The following is a 20,573-nucleotide window of genomic DNA, read 5'->3' on the forward strand; positions in this document are numbered from 1 at the left end:
AAAATCGTAGAAAACTATAGAAAACACAAAAAAACTCCTAGAAAAACGTAAAAAACCCTCAGAAATCCCTAGAAAACCCTAAAGATCCCTCAGAAATCCCTAGAAATCTCTAAAAAATCTAAGAAAATCATAGAAAATCCTTGAAAATCCTCGAAAACCCTAGAAAAACCCTAGAAAACTTTAAAAACCCTAGAAAACCCTAGAAAAACCCTCAAAAACCCTAGAAAATCCTAGAAAACTCTAGAAAAACCCTAGAAAATCCTAGAAAAACCATAGAGAATCCTAGAAAAGCATAGAAAACCCTAGAAAACCCTAAAAAACCCTAGAAAAACCCTTAGAAAACCGTAGAAAATCCTACAAAAACCCTCGAAAACCATAAAAAACCCTAAAAAACTCTCGAAAATCCTAGAAAATACTAGAAAAACCCTAAAAAACCCTCGAAAACCATAGTAAAATCTTAGAAAACCCTAGAAAACCCTAGAAGATCATAGAAAACCCTAAAAAACCATAGAAAACCCTAATAAACCCTTGAAAACTCTAGAAAATACTAGAAATACCATAAAAAACATTCGGAAACCCTAGAAAAACCCTAGAAAACCCTAGAAAAACCCTCAAAAACCTTAGAAAATCCTAGAAAACCCTAGAAAAATCTAGAAAACCCTATAAAACCCTAGAAAAACCCTCAAAAACTATAGAAAACCCTAAAAAAATCTCGAAAATCCTAGAAAATACTAGAAAAAACCCTAAAAAACCCTCGAAAACCATAGAAAAACCTAGGAAACCTTAGACAACCCTAGAAAACCCTAGAAAACCCTAGAAAGTCCTAGAAAACCCTCAAAAACAATAGAAAACCCTAAAAAACCCTTGAAAACCCTAGAAAATACTAGAAAAACCCTAAAAAACATTCGAAAACCCTAGAAAAACCCTAGAAAATCCTAGAAAACCCTAGAAAAATCCTCAAAAACCTTAGAAAATCCTAGAAAACCCTAGAAAAATCTAGAAAACCCTAGAAAACCCTAAAAAATCCTCGAAAACCATAGAAAACCCTAAAAAAATCTCGAAAATCCTAGAAAATACTAGAAAAACGCTAAAAAACACTCGAAAACCATAGAAAAACCCTAGAAAAACCTAGGAAACCTTAGAAAACCCTAGAAAAACCCTAGAAAATCCTAGAAAACCCTAAAAAATTCTAGAAAACCCTCAAAAACCATAGAAAATCCTAAAAAATCCTTGAAAACCCTAGAAAATACTAGAAAAACCCTAAAAAACCCTCAAAAACCCTAGAAAATCCTAGAAAACCCTAGAAAAATCCTAAAAAACCCTAGAAAATCCTAGAAAAACCTAGAAAATCCTAGAAAAACCTCGAAAACCATAGAAAACCCTAAAAAACTCTCGAAAACTCTAGAAAACCATAAGAAAACCATAGAAAACCCTATAAATCCAAAGAAAACCCTAGAAAAACACTCGAAAATCCTAGAAAATCGTAGAAAACCATAGAAAACACAAGAAAACTCCTAGAAAATCCTAAAAAACCCTCATAAATCCCTAGAAATCCCTAAAAAATCCAAGAAAATCATAGAAAATCCTTGAAAATCCTAGAAAACCCAAGAAAAACTCTAGAAAACCCTAGAAGATCCTAGAAAACCCTCGAAAACCATAGAAAACCTTAAAAAACTCTTGAAAACCCATGAAAACCCTAAGAAAACCATAGAAAACTCTATAAATCCATAAAAAACCCTAGAAAACCCTAGAAAAACCCTAGAAAATCCTAGAAAAGCGTAGAAAATCCTAGAAAACTCCTAGAAAACCCTCAGAAATCCCTAAAAAACCCAAGAAAATCTTTGAAAACCCTTGAAAATCCTAGAAAACCCAAGAAACCCTAGAAAAACCCTAGAAAACCTTAGAAAATCTTAGAAAAACCCTCGAAAACCATAGAAAACCTTAAAAAACTCTCGAAAATCCTAGAAAATACTAGAAAAATCCTAAAAAATCCTCGAAAACCCTAAAAAACCCTCGACAACCCTAAGGAACCCTAGAAAAACCTAGAAAACCCTAGAAAACCCTAGAAAAACCCTCGAAAAACCTAGAAAATCCTAGGAAATCCTAGAAAACCCTAGAAAATCCTAGAAAAACCCTAGAAAATCCTAGAAAAGTCTAGAAAACCATAGAAAACCCTAGAAAAGTCCTAGAAAAACCTTGAAATCCTAGAATACCCTCAGAAATCCATAGAAAACCCTAGAAAACCCAAGAAAACCCTAGAAAGCCTTAGAAAATCCGAGAAAAACCCTCAAAAACCAAAGAAAACCCTAAAAAAACTTCAAAAATCCTTCAAAATACTAGAAAAACCCTAAAAACCCTTGAAAACCCTAGCAAATCCTAGAAAACCCTAGAAAACCCTAGAAAAACCCTAAAAATCCTAGAAAAGCAAAGAAAACCCTAGAAAACCCTAAAAAATCCTAGAAAACCCAAGAAAAATCCTAGAAAACCTTAGAAAATCCTAAAAAAACCCTCGAAAACCATAGAAAACCTTAAAAAACTCTCGAAAATCCTAGAAAATTCTAGAAAAACCATAAAAAACCCTCGAAAATCCTAGAAAAACCCTAGAAATTTTAAAAACACTAGAAAACCCTAGAAAAACCCTCAAAAATCCTAGAAAATCCTAGAAAATCCTAGAAAAACCCTAAAAACCTAGAAAACCCTAGAAAACCGTAGAAAATCCTAGAAAAGCGTAAAAAACCCTAGAAAAACCTAAAAAACCCTAGAAAAACCCTAGAAATACTTAGAAAATCCTAGAAAAACCCTCGAAAACCATAGAAAACCATAAAAACACTCAAAAATCCTAGAAAATAGTAGAAAAACCCTAAAAAAACCCTAAAAACCCTAGAAAACTCTAGAAATACCCTCGAAAACCCTAGAAAATCCTAGAAAACCCTAGAAAACCCTATAAAAATCCTAGAAAACCCTCGAAAACCATAGAAAACTCTAAAAAACCCTTGAAAACCCTAGATAATACTAGAAAAACCCTAAAAACCCTCGAAAACCCTAGAAAAACCCTAGAAAATCCTAGAAAATCTTAGAAAAATCCTCAAAAACCCTAGAAAATCCTAGAAAACCCTAGAAAAACCTAGAAAAACCCTAGAAAAACCCTAGAAAATCCTAGAAAAGCGTAGAAAACCCTAGAAAATACTAAAAAACCTTAGAAAACCCTAGAAAAACCCTAGAAAACCTTAGAAATCCTAGAAAAACCTCGAAAACTATAGAAAACCATAAAAAACTCTCGAAAATCCTAGAAAATACTAGAAAAACCCTAAAAAACCCTCGAAAACCCTAGAAAAACTCTAGAAAACCTAGAAAACCCTAGAAAAACCCTCGAAAATCCTAGAAATTCCTAGTAAACCCTAGAAAACCCTAGAATATCCTAGAAAACTCGCGAAAACCATAGAAAACCCTAAAAACCCTTGAAAACCCTAGAAAATACTAGAAAACCCCTAAAAAATCCTCGAAAACCATAGAAAAACCATAGAAAAATCCTAGAAAACCCTAGAAAAACCCTCAAAAACCCTAGAAAACCCTAGAAAATCCTAGAAAAACCCTCGAAAACCATAGAAAACCTTAAAAAACTCTTGAAAACCCTAGAAAACCCTAAGAAAACCATAGAAAACCCTATAAATCCATAGAAAACCCTAGAAAAACCCTAGAAAATCCTAGAAAAGCATAGAAAACCCTAGAAAACTCTTAGCAAACCCTCAGAAATCCCTAAAAAATCCAAGAAAATCTTCGAAAACCCTTGAAAATCCTAGAAAACCCTAGAAAAACCCTAGAAAACCTTAGAAATCCTTGAAAAACCCTCGAAAAACATAGATAACCCTAAAAAACTCTCGAAAATCCTATAAAATACTAGAAAAATCCTAAAAAACCCTCGAAAACCCTAAGAAACCCTAGAAAACCCTCGAAAACCCTAGAATACTCCTAGAAAAACCTAGAAAATCCTAAAATACCTTCAGAAATCCCTAGAAAACCCTAGAAAACCCAAGAAAACCCTAGAAAACCTTAGAAAATCTGAGAAAAAACCTCGAAAATAATAGAAAACCCTAAAAAACCCTCGAAAATCCTAGAAAATACTAGAAAAACCCTACAAACCCTCGAAAACCATAGAAAAACCCTAGAAAACTTTAAAAACCCTAGAAAACCCTCGAAAAACCCTCAAAACCCTAGTAAATCCTAGAAAACCCTAGAAAAATCTTAGAAAACCTAGAAAACCCTAAAAAAACCCTAGAGAATCCTAGAAAAGTATAAAAACCCTAGAAAACCCTAAAAAACCCTAGAAAACCCTAGAAAAACCTTAGAAAACCGTAGAAAATCCTAGAAAAACCCTCGAAAACCATAGAAAACTCTCGAAAATCCTAGAAAATACTAGAAAAACTTTAAAAAACCCTCGAAAACCATAGAAAAACCCTAGAAAAACCTAGGAAACCCTAGAAAACCCTAAAAAACCCTCGAAAACCCTAGAAAATCCTAAAAAATCCTAAAAAACCCTGGAAAACCCTCGAAAACCATAGAAAACCCTAAAAAACTCTTGAAAACTTTAGAAAATACTAGAAAAACCCTAAAAAACCCTCAAAAACCCTAGAAAATCCTAGAAAACCCTAGAAAATCCTAGAAAAACCCTCGAAAACCATAGAAAACCCTAAAAAACTCTCGAAAACCCTAGAAAACCATCGAAAACCCTATAAATCCAAAGAAAACCCTAGAAAACCCTAGAAAAACCCTCGAAAATCCTAGAAAATCGTAGAAAACCATAGAAAACACAAGAAAACGCCTAGAAAAACCTAAAAAACCTCATAAATCCCTAGAAAACCCTAAAAACCCTCAGAAATCCCTAGAAATCACTAAAAAATCCAAGAAAATCATAGAAAATCCTTGAAAATCCTAGAAAAACCAAGAAAAACTCTAGAAAACCCTAGAAGATCCTAGAAAAACCCTCGAAAACCATAGAAAACTTTAAAAAACTCTTGAAAACCCTAGAAAACCCTAAGAAAACCATAGAAAACCCTATAAATCCATAGAAAAACCTAGAAATCCCTAGAAAAACCCTAGAAAATCCTAGAAAAGCCTAGAAAACACTAGAAAACTCCTAGAAAACCCTCAGAAATCCCTAAAAAGCCCAAGAAAATCTTCGAAAACCCTTGAAAATCCTCTAAAACCCTAGAAAACCTTAGAAAATCCTAGAAAAACCCTCGAAAACCCTAAAAAACTCTCAAAAATCCTAGAAAATACTAGAAAAATTCTAAAAAACCCTCAAAAACCCTAAAAAACCCTCGACAACCCTAAGAAACCCTAGAAAAACCTAGAAAACCCTAGAAAAACCCTCGAAAACACTAGAAAATCCTAGAAAAACCCTAGAAAATCCTAGAAAAAACTAGAAAACCATAGAAAACCCTAGAAAACTCCTAGAAAAACCTTGAAAATCCTACAATACCCTCAGAAATCCCTAGGAAATCCTAGAAAACCCAAGAAAACCCTAGAAAGCCTTAGAAAATCCGAGAAAAACCCTCGAAAACCAAAGAAAACCCTAAAAAACCCTCGAAAATCCTTGAAAATACTAGAAAAACCCTCGAAAACCCTTGAAAACCCTAGAAAAACCAGAGAAAACTTTAAAAAACCCTAGAAAATCCTAGAAAAACCTTCGAAAACCCTAGAAAATCCTAGAAAACCATAGAAAACCTAGAAAACCTTAGAAAAACCCTAGCAAATCCTAGAAAAGTGAAAAAATCCCTAGAAAATCCTAGAAAACACTAGAAAACCCTAGAAAAACTTAGAAAATCCTAAAAAAACCCTCGAAAACCATAGAAAACCCTAAAAAACTTTCGAAAATCTTAGAAAATTCTAGAAAAACCCTAAAAAACCCTCGAAAACCCTAGAAAAACCCTAGAAAACTTTAAAAACCCTAGAAAACCCTAGAAAAACCCTCAAAAATCCTAGAAAATCCTAGAAAAACCCTAAAATACCTAGAGAACCCTAGAAAACCGTAGAAAATCCTAGAAAAGCGTAGAAAACCCTAGAAAATCCTAAAAAACCCAAGAAAACCCTAGAAAAACCGTAGAAAAACTTAGAAAATCCTAGAAAAACACTCGAAAACCATAGAAAATCATAAAAAACTCTCAAAAATCCTAGAAAATACTAGAAAAACCCTAAAAAAACCTTCGAAAATCCTAAAAACCCTAGAAAACCCTTGAAAAACCCTCGAAAACCCTAGAAAATCCAAGTAAACCCTAGAAAACCCTATAAAAATCCTAGAAAACCCTATAAAAATTCTAGAAAACCCTCGAAAACCATAGAAAACCCTAAAAAACCCTTGAAAACCCTAGAAAATACTAGAAAAATAAAAAAAACCCTTGAAAATCCTAGAAAAACCCTAGAAAATCCTAGAGAACCCTAGAAAAACCCTCAAAAACCCTAGAAAATCCTAGAAAACTCTTGAAAAACCTTGAAAACCCTAGAAAACCCTAGAAAAACCCTAGAAAATCCTAGAAAATCCTAGAAAACCCTAGAAAACACTAAAAAACCTTAGAAAACCCTAGAAAAACCCTAGAAAACCTTAGAAAATCCTAGAAAAACTTCGAAAACTATAGAAAACTATAAAAAACTCTCGAAAATTATAGAAAATACTAGAAAAACCCTAAAAAAACACTAGAAAACTCTAGAAAATCCTAGAAAAACCCTCGAAAACCCTAGAAATTCCTAGTAAACCCTAGAAAACCCTAGAAAATCCTAGAAAACCCTCGAAAACCATAGAAAACCCTAAAAACCCTTGAAAACCCTAGAAAATACTAGAAAAACCCTAAAAAACCTTCGAAAACCCTAGAAAAACCCTAGAAAATCCTAGAAAACCCTAGAAAAACCCTAGAAAATCCTAGAAAACCCTAGAAAATCCTAGAAAAACCCTCGAAAATCATAGAAAACCCTAAAAAACTCTCGAAAACCCTAGAAAACCCTAAGAAAACCATAGAAAATCCTATAAATCCGAAGAAAACCCTAGAAAACCCTAGAAAAACCCTCGAAAATCCTAGAAAGTCGTAGAAAACCATAGAAAACACAAGAAAACTCCTAGAAAAACTTAAAAAATCCTCAGAAATCCCTAGAAAAACCCTAAAAACCCTCAGAAATCCCTAGAAATCCCTAAAAAATCCAAGAAAATCATAGAAAATCCTTGAAAATCCTAGAAAACCCAAGAAAAACCTAGAAAACCCCTAGAAAATCTTAGAAAATCCTAGAAAACCCTCGAAAACCATAGAAAACCCTAAAAAACTATCAAAAATCCTAGAAAATCCTAGAAAAACCCTAGAAAAACCCTAGAAAACATAGGAAAACCTAGAAAACCCTAGAAAAACCCTCGAAAACCCTAGAAAATCCTAGAAAACCCTAGAAAACCCTAGAAAATCCTAGAAAATCCTCGAAAACCATAAAAAACCCTAAAAAACCCTTGAAAACCCTAAAAAATACTAGAAAAACCCTAAAAAACCCTCAAAAACCCTAGAAAACCCTAGAAAAACACTCGAAAATCCTAGAAAATCGTAGAAAACACTAGAAAACACAAGAAAACTCCTAAAAAATCCTCGAAAACCCTAAAAAACCCTCGACAACCCTAAGAAACCCTAGAAAACCCTAGAAAAACCCTCGAAAACCCTAGAAAATCATAGGAAATCTTAGAAAACCTTAGAAAATCCTAGAAAAACCCTAGAAAATCCTAGAAAAGTCTAGAAAACCATAGAAAACCCTAGAAGAGTCCTAGAAAAACCTTGAAATCCTAGAATACCCTCAGAAATTCCTAGAAAACCCTAGAAAACCCAAGAAAACCCTAGAAAGCCTTAGAAAATCCGAGAAAAACCCTCGAAAACCAAAGAAAACCCTAAAAAACACTCGAAAATCCTTCAAAATACTAGAAAAACCATAAAAAACCCTCGAAAACCATAGGAAATCCTAGAAAACCTAGAAAACCCTAGAAAAACCCTAGAAAATCGTAGAAAACCATAGAAAACACAAGAAAACTCCTAGAAAACCCTAAAAAACCCTCATAAATCCCTAGAAATCCCTAAAAAATCCAAGAAAATCATTGAAAATCCTAGAAAACCCAAGAAAAACTCTAGAAAACCCTAGAAGATCCTAGAAAACCCTCGAAAACCATAGAAAACCTTAAAAAACTCTTGAAATCCTAGAAAACCCTAAGAAAACCATTGAAAACCCTATAAATCCATAGAAAACCCTAGAAAACCCTAGAAAAACCCTAGAAAATCCTAGAAAAGCGTAGAAAAACCCTACAAAACCCTCGAAAACCCTAGAAAAACCCTCGAAAATAATAGAAAACCCTAAAAAACCCTCAAAAATCCTAGAAAATACTAGAAAAACCCTACAAAACCCTCGAAAACCCTAGAAAAACCCTCGACAACCCTAAGAAACCCTAGAAAAACCTCGAAAACCCTAAAAAACCCTCGACAACCCTAAGAAACCCTAGAAAAACCTAGAAAAACCTAGAAAATCCTAGAAAAACCCTCGAAAACCCTAAAAAATCTTAGAAAACCCTAGAAAACCTAGAAAACCTTAGAAAAACCCTAGCAAATCCTAGAAAAGTGAAAAAAACCCTAGAAAATCCTAGAAAACCCTAGAAAACCCTAGAAAAACATAGAAAATCCTAAAAAAAACCCTCGAAAACCATAGAAAACCCTAAAAAACTTTCGAAAATCTTAGAAAATTCTAGAAAAACTCTAAAAAACCTCGAAAACCCTAGAAAACTTTAAAAACCCTAGAAAACCCTAGAAAAACCCTTAAAAATCCTAGAAAATCCTAGAAAAACCCTAAAATACCTAGAGAACTCTAGAAAACCGTAGAAAATCCTAGAAAAGCGTAGAAAACCCTAGAAAATCCTAAAAAACCCGAGAAAACCCTAGAAAAACCGTAGAAAAACTTAGAAAATCCTAGAAAAACCCTCGAAAACCATAGAAAATCATAAAAAACTCTCAAAAATCCTAGAAAATACTAGAAAAACCCTAAAAAACCCTCGAAAATCCTAAAAACCCTAGAAAACCCTAGAAAAACCCTCGAAAACCCTAGAAAATCCTAGTAAACCCTAGAAAACCCTATAAAAACCCTAGAAAACCCTATAAAAATTCTAGAAAACCCTCGAAAACCATAGAAAACCCTAAAAAACCCTTGAAAACTCTAGAAATTACTAGAAAAATAAAAAAACCCTTGAAAATCCTAGAAAAACCCTAGAAAATCCTAGAGAACCCTAGAAAAACCCTCAAAAACCCTAGAAAATCCTAGAAAACTCTTGAAAAACCTTGAAAACCCTAGAAAACCCTAGAAAAACCCTAGAAAATCCTAGAAAATCCTAGAAAACCCTAGAAAACACTAAAAAACCTTAGAAAACCCTAGAAAAACCCTAGAAAACCTTAGAAAATCCTAGAAAAACTTCGAAAACTATAGAAAAATATAAAAAACTCTCGAAAATTATAGAAAATACTAGAAAAACCCTAGAAAAACCCTAGAAAACCCTAGAAAATCCTAGAAAAACCCTCAAAAACACTAGAAATTCCTAGTAAACCCTAGAAAACCCTAGAAAATCCTAGAAAACCCTCGAAAACCATAGAAAACCCTAAAAACCCTTGAAAACCCTAGAAAATACTAGAAAAACCCTAAAAACCCTCGAAAACCCTAGAAAAACCCTAGAAAATCCTAGAAAACCCTAGAAAAACCCTAGAAAATCCTAGAAAACTCTAGAAAATCCTAGAAAAACCCTCGAAAACCATAGAAAACCCTAAAAAACTCTCGAAAACCCTAGAAAACCCTAAGAAAACCATAGAAAATCCTATAAATCCAAAGAAAACCCTAGAAAACCCTAGAAAAACCCTCGAAAATCCTAGAGAGTCGTAGAAAACCATAGAAAACACAAGAAAACTCCTAGAAAAACTTAAAAAATCCACAGAAATCCCTAGAAAACCCTAAAAACCCTCAGAAATCCCTAGAAATCCCTAAAAAATCCAAGAAAATCATAGAAAATCCTTGAAAATCCTAGAAAACCCAAGAAAAACCTAGAAAACCCCTAGAAAATCTTAGAAAATCCTAGAAAACCCTCGAAAACCATAGAAAACCCTAAAAAACTCTCAAAAATCCTAGAAAATCCTAGAAAAACCCTAGAAAAACCCTAGAAAAACCTAGGAAAACCTAGAAAACCCTAGAAAAACCCTCGAAAACCCTAGAAAATCCTAGAAAACCCTAGAAAACCCTAGAAAATCCTAGAAAATCCTCGAAAACCATAAAAAACCCTTGAAAACCCTAAAAAATACTAGAAAAACCCTAAAAAACCCTCGAAAACCCTAGAAAACCCTAGAAAAACACTCGAAAATCCTAGAAAATCGTAGAAAACCCTAGAAAACACAAGAAAACTCCTAAAAAATCCTCGAAAACCCTAAAAAACCCTCGACAACCCTAAGAAACCCTAGAAAACCCTAGAAAAACCCTCGAAAACCCTAGAAAATCATAGAAAATCTTAGAAAACCTTAGAAAATCCTAGAAAAACCCTAGAAAATCCTAGAAAAGTCTAGAAAACCATAGAAAACCCTAGAAAAGTCCTAGAAAAACCTTGAAATCCTAGAATACCCTCAGAAATTCCTAGAAAACCCTAGAAAACCCAAGAAAACCCTAGAAAGCCTTAGAAAATCCGAGAAAAACCCTTGAAAACCAAAGAAAACCCTAAAAAACACTCGAAAATCCTTCAAAATACTAGAAAAACCCTAAAAAACCCTCGAAAACCATAGGAAATCCTAGAAAACCTAGAAAACCCTAGAAAAACCCTAGAAAATCGTAGAAAATCATAGAAAACACAAGAAAACTCCTAGAAAACTCTAAAAAACCCTCATAAATCCCTAGAAATCCCTAAAAAATCCAAGAAAATCATAGAAAATTATTGAAAATCCTAGAAAACCCAAGAAAAACTCTAGAAAACCCTAGAAGATCCTAGAAAACCCTCGAAAACCATAGAAAACCTTAAAAAACTCTTGAAATCCTAGAAAACCCTAAGAAAACCATAGAAAACCCTATAAATCCATAGAAAACCCTAGAAAACCCTAGAAAAACCCTAGAAAATCCTAGAAAAGCGTAGAAAAACCCTACAAAACCCTCGAAAACCCTAGAAAAACCCTCGAAAATAATAGAAAACCCTAAAAAACCCTCAAAAATCCTAGAAAATACTAGAAAAACCCTACAAAACCCTCGAAAACCCTAGAAAAACCCTCGACAACCCTAAGAAACCCTAGAAAAACCTCGAAAACCCTAAAAAACCCTCGACAACCCTAAGAAACCCTAGAAAAACCTAGAAAAACCTAGAAAATCCTAGAAAAACCCTCGAAAACCCTAGAAAATCTTAGAAAACCCTAGAAAACCTAGAAAACCTTAGAAAAACCCTAGCAAATCCTAGAAAAGTGAAAAAAACCCTAGAAAATCCTAGAAAACCCTAGAAAACCCTAGAAAAACTTAGAAAATCCTAAAAAAACCCTCGAAAACCATAGAAAACCCTAAAAAACTTTCGAAAATCTTAGAAAATTCTAGAAAAACTCTAAAAAACCTCGAAAACCCTAGAAAACCCCTAGAAAACTTTAAAAACCCTAGAAAACCCTAGAAAAACCCTTAAAAATCCTAGAAAATCCTAGAAAAACCCTAAAATACCTAGAGAACCCTAGAAAACCGTAGAAAATCCTAGAAAAGCGTAGAAAACCCTAGAAAATCCTAAAAAACCCGAGAAAACCCTAGAAAAACCGTAGAAAAACTTAGAAAATCCTAGAAAAACCCTCGAAAACCATAGAAAATAATAAAAAACTCTCAAAAATCCTAGAAAATACTAGAAAAACCCTAAAAAACCCTCGAAAATCCTAAAAACCCTAGAAAACCCTAGAAAAACCCTCGAAAACCCTAGAAAATCCTAGTAAACCCTAGAAAACCCTATAAAAACCCTAGAAAACCCTATAAAAATTCTAGAAAACCCTCGAAAACCATAGAAAACCCTAAAAAACCCTTGAAAACCCTAGAAAATACTAGAAAAATAAAAAAAACCCTTGAAAATCCTAGAAAAACCCTAGAAAATCCTAGAGAACCCTAGAAAAACCCTCAAAAACCCTAGAAAATCCTAGAAAACTCTTGAAAAACCTTGAAAACCCTAGAAAACCCTAGAAAAACCCTAGAAAATCCTAGAAAATCCTAGAAAACCCTAGAAAACACTAAAAAACCTTAGAAAACCCTAGAAAAACCCTAGAAAACCTTAGAAAATCCTAGAAAAACTTCGAAAACTATAGAAAACTATAAAAAACTCTCGAAAATTATAGAAAATACTAGAAAAACCCTAAAAAAACCCTAGAAAAACCCTAGAAAACCCTAGAAAATCCTAGAAAAACCCTCGAAAACCCTAGAAATTCCTAGTAAACCCTAGAAAACCCTAGAAAATCCTAGAAAACCCTCGAAAACCATAGAAAACCCTAAAAACCCTTGAAAACCCTAGAAAATACTAGAAAAACCCTAAAAAACCCTCGAAAACCCTAGAAAAACCCTAGAAAATCCTAGAAAACCCTAGAAAAACCCTAGAAAATCCTAGAAAACCCTAGAAAATCCTAGAAAAACCCTCGAAAACCATAGAAAACCCTAAAAAACTCTCGAAAACCCTAGAAAACCCTAAGAAAACCATAGAAAATCCTATAAATCCAAAGAAAACCCTAGAAAACCCTAGAAAAACCCTCGAAAATCCTACAAAGCCGTAGAAAACCATAGAAAACACAAGAAAACTCCTAGAAAAACTTAAAAAATCCTCAGAAATCCCTAGAAAACCCTAAAAACCCTCAGAAATCCCTAGAAATCCCTAAAAAATCCAAGAAAATCATAGAAAATCCTTGAAAATCCTAGAAAACCCAAGAAAAACCTAGAAAACCCCTAGAAAATCTTAGAAAATCCTAGAAAACCCTCGAAAACCATAGAAAACCCTAAAAAACTCTCAAAAATCCTAGAAAATCCTAGAAAAACCCTAGAAAAACCCTAGAAAAACCTAGAAAACCCTAGAAAAACCCTCGAAAACCCTAGAAAATCCTAGAAAACCCTAGAAAACCCTAGAAAATCCTAGAAAATCTTCGAAAACCATAAAAAACCCTAAAAAACCCTTGAAAACCCTAAAAATACTAGAAAAAACCCTAAAAAACCCTCAAAAACCCTAGGAAAATCCTAGAAAATCCTTGAAAACCCTAGAAAAACCCACAAAAACCCTAGTGAATCCTAGAAAACCCTAGAAAATCCTAGAAAGACCCTCGAAAACCATAGAAAACCCTAAAAAACTCTAAAAAACCCTAGAAAACCATAAGAAATCCAAAGAAAACCCTAGAAAACCCTAGAAAAACCCTCGAAAATCCTAGAAAATCGTAGAAAACCATAGAAAACACAAGAAAACTACTCGAAAAACCTAAAAAACCCTCAGAAAGCATATTTATCTGATGATCATCATTCATTTCTGTTTAATTTTCAACACAGTTCATCTCATCTTGTTGCTTTCTTCTTAATGGAAGGACCTTAAACCTATCTCTTTCTCTCTCTCTCTCTCTCTCTCTCTCTCTCTCTCTCTCTCTGTTCTTCGCACTGTGTTGGTTACTTCTCTCTGCATTTTGGGTTCGTCGCTGTTGGCGTCTCCATCATGTTCGTCGCTGCTCACCGCACCTCACCTGTTGGGTTCGTCCCTGCTCGCATCGCCATCTGTTCATCGATGCTCGCATTTGAAGCTTCTGATTTTTGGTCTTCTCGCTTCCAATTTTCTCATCGCCTTCTGCTCTCGGCAGCTTCTTGGCTCCTGGCTGGGTGCTGATCTGCTCTGCACCGTCGTGGTTCATCACAGGTAGGCTCCTTGCTCTGTTCTATTTTCTTATGGCTGAAGTTGATGAGAAATTTTTGTTCTACAATTTTTTTTCTTTGATGAGAAATTACTGCTTAATTAATTTTGGTCCTGTAAAATCACTACAATATTTCATTGTTATGATATATTTATCTGCCTCTGATATATTTTCTGCTTCTCTCTTTTTGAAAATTTTGTAAGTTTACTTTCATACCTACAATATTTGCAAATTCATCTCAAGAGTCATTTACAGGCATTTACCTTTATTCTTCTTGCTTTCACTCATTCCAAATATCATGGACTTCTTTTCTTTTACCAACATATTTTCTTTGTTTTTCTGGTCATTGCAGAAATATAGACTTGGGAAAAGCCACTATGCCACGGCCACCAGAGATGCAGCCTTTTAAGTATATCAAGTACACTAATTTTTTTTAAAAATTCAACACGTAAAGCAGAACATAAAAGGACAACAGCAAGACCCAAAAAAAAGACAAAGTAAAAGAACATTAATAGATATTTTTTGTCATTTTTTGCAATTGAAGGGATTCATATCTAACCACTCCTTGTAGTTCAGAAATGATATGTTGGTAAACTCTTCAACCTCTGCTCCTTATACTAAAAAAATCTCCTATTATTTTTCAACCATATATTTCAGATAATCGCACAAAACACACCATCCAACTCTTACCCTTCTCTTTTGTAGTTGATATCTCAATCCAACTTTAAAATGGTTAGATATCCAAACAAAACTATTATCTTCCAACAAATGATATCCATGCACATTATACTTACGAAAAAAATCACAACAAAAAATAAACAGTGACTATATTCAACATCTTTATTACATAACACATACAATATCAAATATACTGATATTTCAATAAATTTTAACAGTTGATTATAATTATATATTATATATATTTTTTATAATTAAGATCAACGGTTAAAAATTACAGAAATATCAATATATTGGTACACTTAAAAGTTTTTTTATAATATATTATATATAGAAGATATGGGGAATGCAAATGGTTTTATATATAAGAGGTAGTAGATATAGATCAATCACAAAAAAGTTGTCAAATAAGGTATACCTTGTGATTCAGACTATATATTCTTTAAAATAAATCATGTACTAATAGAAAAGGATAAAGACGGCATTCACGACGTAGAAAAGGAGACTCTCATTTTGAAGTTTAGGGTGCGTGTGGTTGGAGGAATTATAAATAATTCCTAGAAATTTTAAGATGGGAATATCATATTTTTATATTTGGTTCAAAATTTAAAAAGTTATTTCTAAATAAGTTTTTTTTTTCAGAGAATCAAAATACTATTGTTACGGATCCGGCCCACGGATCCCGGACCCAAGACCGAACCCAAACCCGGCTCCTCGGACCAACCCGTCTCACCCTTCTAGAAGGCCCGGAACCGGCCCTCTAGAGCTCTTAACCAACTTTTGAATTCAAACGTCTCCCTTATCTTAGCCAAACAAGATAAGATAAGATAACTACCATCACCTATAAATAGAGGACCCAGGTCCCTCCAGGTATTCATTCATTCCTCGCACCTTATACCTCTTAGATCCATTCTGACTTGAGCGTCGGAGTGTCTTTGCAGGTACCTCCCCTCCGCTCCGCCTGGACAGTCCGACATCCGCCTCGACCCGCAGGTTCCCGATCCTCCTCCTAAACCGTATCAGAGACTTTCTGTACAGGTGTCAAAATTGGTGGAAAATGTTGCTACATCGACGGGCTAGTGGACGCAGCATCCGGCCACCGATACCTCAGCTTCATGGACGCATATTCCGGCTACAACCAGATCCTGATGCACCAACCAGACGAAGAAAAAACAGCATTTATCACCCTGGACGGAACCTACTGCTACACAGTAATGCCTTTCGGCTTAAAAAACGCCGGAGCCACCTACCAGCGACTTGTTAACAAGATATTTCGCAACCTGTCCGAAAACAAAATAGAAGTCTACATAGACGATATGCTCGCCAAGACCGAATCCGGTGAGCAACTAACCGACGACCTCAAGGTAATAATGAACACCCTACGAAAACACCAAATGCGGCTCAACCCGGCAAAATGCGCCTTCGGAATGGAAGCAGGAAAGTTCCCCGGCTTCATGATAACGCAACGCGGAGTTGAGGCAAACCCAGAGAAATGTCGTGCCGTCCTTGAGATGACAAGTCCCAAAAACCTCAAAGACATCCAAAAACTTACCGGCCGACTGACCGCGCTATCCCGGTTTCTCGGGGCATCGGCCCAAAAGGCAATCCCTTTCTTCAAACTAATGAAAAAAGGAACCCATTTTAAATGGGAGACAGAATGCGAAGAAGCGTTCCAACACTTCAAGAGGGTTCTAGCGAAACCACCAATCCTCGCCAAACCCCAAACAGGGTAAACACTTTACCTGTACCTCTCCATAACAGAAGAAGCAATCGCAGCAGCACTCGTCCGGGAAAACGAGAAAAAGGAGCAAAAACCCATATACTTCATAAGCAAAGTCCTACAGGATACAGAAGCTCGCTATTCACGCTTAGAAAAGCTAGCTTTCGCACTCCTCTCGGCTTCCCGACGGCTGCGACAATACTTCCAAGCTCACCCCATAACAGTCCGAACCGACCAAGCGGTCAAACAGGTATTACAAAAACCCGACCTAGCAGGAAGAATGCTAGCATGGTCCATCGAGTTATCCCAATTCCAGATCAGGTTCGAACCCCGAAATGCCATCAAAGCGCAGGCCTTGACCGATTTCATCGCTGAAATGACTCCGATTAAACTCACCCCCGAACCATGGAGACTACATGTCGACGGCTCATCAAACTCCACTCACGGAGGCGCCGAAATTATACTCGAAAACCAAAACGGGATCACAATCGAACAATCAATACGATACGAATTTCTAGTATCAAATAACCAAGCAGAATACGAGGCCCTCTTAGCAGGCCTAACCCTAGCCCGGGAAGTCGGAGCAAAGGTACTTGAAGTAAATACCGATTCCCAGGTAGTCAGTTCCTAAATCAACGGAAGCTACCAGACACGGGATCCCCTACTCCAACAACACGTCCCCAGGGAACGAAACGCCAGGGCGGACCTACTTTTCAAACTAGCCAGTACAAAATCGGGACACAGTAACAAATCGCTAATTCAGGAGGTCGTTAGGTCGCCTTCCGTATCAGCGATAATCAACGCGCACCTAGCATCCTCAAACCGAGAGTCCTGGACATACCCTATCCTACAGAACCTCCTCGACGGAACCCTACCGCCAGACCCAAAAGAGGGAAGGCGAATAAAAAGAGAAGCCGCCAACTACTTCATCATAGCAGGACAGCTATACAAACGTGGATTCTCGCAACCCCTACTCAAATGTATCGAACCCAGGGACACGGAGTACATACTCCGCGAGATCCACGAGGGCTGCTGCGGTCACCACATCGGAGGAAAGACTCTAGCCCAAAAAATCATCAGGGCTGGCTACTTCTGGCCCACAATCATTCGAGATTCCATACAATTAACAAAAAGCTGCGACAAATGCCAAAGACACGCCAATATCCACCAAGCCGCCCCACACCAACTCAGCACCATATCGGCAGAACGGCCGTTCGGCAGTTGGGGAATCGACCTCGTCGGACCCTTCCCCACAGCGCCCGGCCAACTCAGATATCTCGTTGTCGCCATAGACTACTACACCAAATGAATCGAGGCCGAACCTCTGGCCTCCATAACGGCGACCCAGTGTCGAAAATTCGTCTGGCGACAGATCATCACCCGATTCGGAATCCCCGAGGTCATCATCTCAGACAACGGAACCCAGTTCACCGACAAAAAATTCAGAGAATTCCTAGAAGGATTACGCATATCCCATCGCTTCAGCTCGGTAGAACATCCCCAAACAAACGGACAGGTGGAATCCGCGAATAAAATAATCGTTAAAGGACTCAAGAAACGGCTCGACGAAGCCAAAGGACTATGGGCAGATGAGTTGGGGTCAGTTCTATGGTCATATCGAACGACACCCCAAACGAGCACGGGGGAAACGCCTTTCCGACTAACATACGGCGTAGAAGCAGTCATCCCAGTGGAAATCGGGGAACCCAGCCCCAGGAAAACAGTCGGAAGCAACGACGAGGAAGCCGAACGAGATCTTATTGACGAAGAGAGAAGCATAGCTCACATCAAAGAGTTAGCACTCAAACAACGAATCAGCCTAAGATACAATCACGGTGTTATCCGACGGGAGTTCGCGACCGACGACCTCGTCCTACGACGAAACGATATCGGTCCTTCGACCCCAGGGGAAGGGAAACTCGCCCCCAACTGGAAGGACCATACAGAATCAAGGCCGTAATTGGAAAAGGAGCATATAAACTCGAACGACTCGACGGCAGCGAAGTCCCAAGAACTTGGAACGCAGCCAACTTACGAAGATACTACACTTAAATAGGTCACCCTTTGTTTACCTTTCATTTTTATTTTTGCTTTCGTCTTTTAAATCTCGGGTACTCTTTCCCCTCGCTAACGAAGGGTTTTAACGAGGCCCAACCATTCAAATAAAATTTTCATTACAAGTTATTTCCACTTCATTTCCATTACAAGTTATTTCCACTTCTCAACACGGAACAAAAGACACGGCCACCACTAGAGGACTGATCACCCCCTAGGCCGAATACGCGGATATCCATAAAAACCGACCAAACGACGGTTGAGGAAAACGAGAAAACAAACAAACTCAAAACACACGAGAAGGCCCAAACGGCCAAAAAAAGGCCACAAAACGGAACATACAAAAAGGCCCAAACGGCCGAAAATACCATTAAAAACAAAGTTACGGCCCTTAGCCACTGGAAATATTCAGAAACGAGCAAAATTCAAAGAAAAAACTAATTACAGAGAACTACTCAAGGTCGACAATCCGACCATCACGAACAACCTTAAACGCTCCCATCACGGACACGTCCACGCCAGGAGCCAACACCAGAACCTGCGCCTTCATCGTCTCCTCGGTAGCAGCGATAGCATCCTTAGCATCAGCCAACAGACCCGTCTTCTCCTTTTTCAAAGCTTCAACCTCAGCCTTCAGAGCTTCCGACTCGGCGAGAAGCACGGCATCCTGAGAACCCGCATCCAAAGCACGCGTCTGCTCCTCCGCCAATTGAGAAAGAAGCGAAGTTTCAACACCGGCAAGTCGGAGAATCTCCGCCCCGGCATCCTCTGAAGACTTCACCGCTTTCTCCTTTGCAACATTGGCGGCCTCAAGCTCCTTCTTCAGCTTAGTCACCTCAGCCTGAGCCTGCCGAAGCTTCTTTTCTAGTAAACCCACTTGAGCCATCACGGGCTCGGCCTTCCGAACAACCACGGCAGAGCGAAGAAGGGCACGGTAAACCGACTTGGCCTGGAACGAGACGTCACAACCATCAAAAAATGACTCCGTTCCAGGCATCAAGTGCTGATCAATAAAACCTGTGGCATCGAAGCATCGGTCCATCACACTAGGTACCAAACCCTCCTCCTCAAAGGTCTCACTGCCCGGCTCCTCAGGCCTACTCCTCTTCCGAGAAGCCTCAGCAGCCGTCACCACGACGACCTCAGGAGAACTCGCAGAATCGGGAGGAACCTGAACACCAGTAGGCGCCCCCGAAGAAACCACCCCCTGAGAAGCAGCCTGAGAATCCACAGCCGGATTCGAAACAGGAGTAGATGGAGACGACGACCCCTCCTCCCGAACCAGCGCTGCTTTCAGCCTCGCCAAAGAAGTCAGCCCGCCAGCCATCTCAACTGAAAGAAAACAGGAGAAGAGTTAAAAAAAAAGGGGGGAACACACCAATATATGTCCGACAAGCCTCAGGATCCCCCATAACGTCTCGAGGATTCAACGGACGCTCGCCAAACAAATGCCACAAAACACTGGCAATGTCCTTATCCTCCCGAGACAAATCATCATAGGAAATTTTAGTCAGAACCGACGGGCCGGCACCAAAATTCCAATACGTCAGAAACCGGCGCTCACCCTCCAATGTAAGCCAAAACGGGTGGTGCCCCTGAACGGGACGCACCTTAAAATACTCCCATTTAAATCCGTGAAAAGAATCCTCAAACAACCCAAAAATCCGGCGATGAGGTTGAGCACGAAAAGACATATATCCTTTCTTATGCTTCCCCTCCTTAGTCGGAAGAGTGCACAAGAAAAGAAAGAGAAAAACAGGAACTGAAGCCGGAAAATCGAGATACCGGCACACCAGCTCAAAACATCGCACGGCTGCCCAGCTATTCGGGTGAAGCTGAGATGGCGCTACGGAACACCGACTAAGTAAACCCTGGACAAACGGCGAAAACGGGAACCGCACGCCAAGCCGAGTAAACATGGACTCATAAACCCACATCCAGTCCGGCACGGTGGGCGAATGGAGGTTCAAATAACAGACGCGCTCGTCGGCATCAGGGAGCACGAGCTCATATCGCCCCTCCTCATCACCACCACCGCAAATTGCCCCCTGGTCGTGGAGCCGCTGGAGATCACCCTCCGTCATCCGCGACGGAACACCCCATACATCGCTGGTCACCCAACCATAGCGATTGGGAACGCCCCGAGAAGGGGCTACTGGGGCTCCCACACCCTCATTTCTCCGACGCTGCATACCTAAAACAGGGAG

The sequence above is a fragment of the Arachis hypogaea genome, chromosome 6 (assembly GCF_003086295.3).
Source record: "Arachis hypogaea cultivar Tifrunner chromosome 6, arahy.Tifrunner.gnm2.J5K5, whole genome shotgun sequence".
Lineage (NCBI taxonomy): Eukaryota > Viridiplantae > Streptophyta > Magnoliopsida > Fabales > Fabaceae > Arachis > Arachis hypogaea.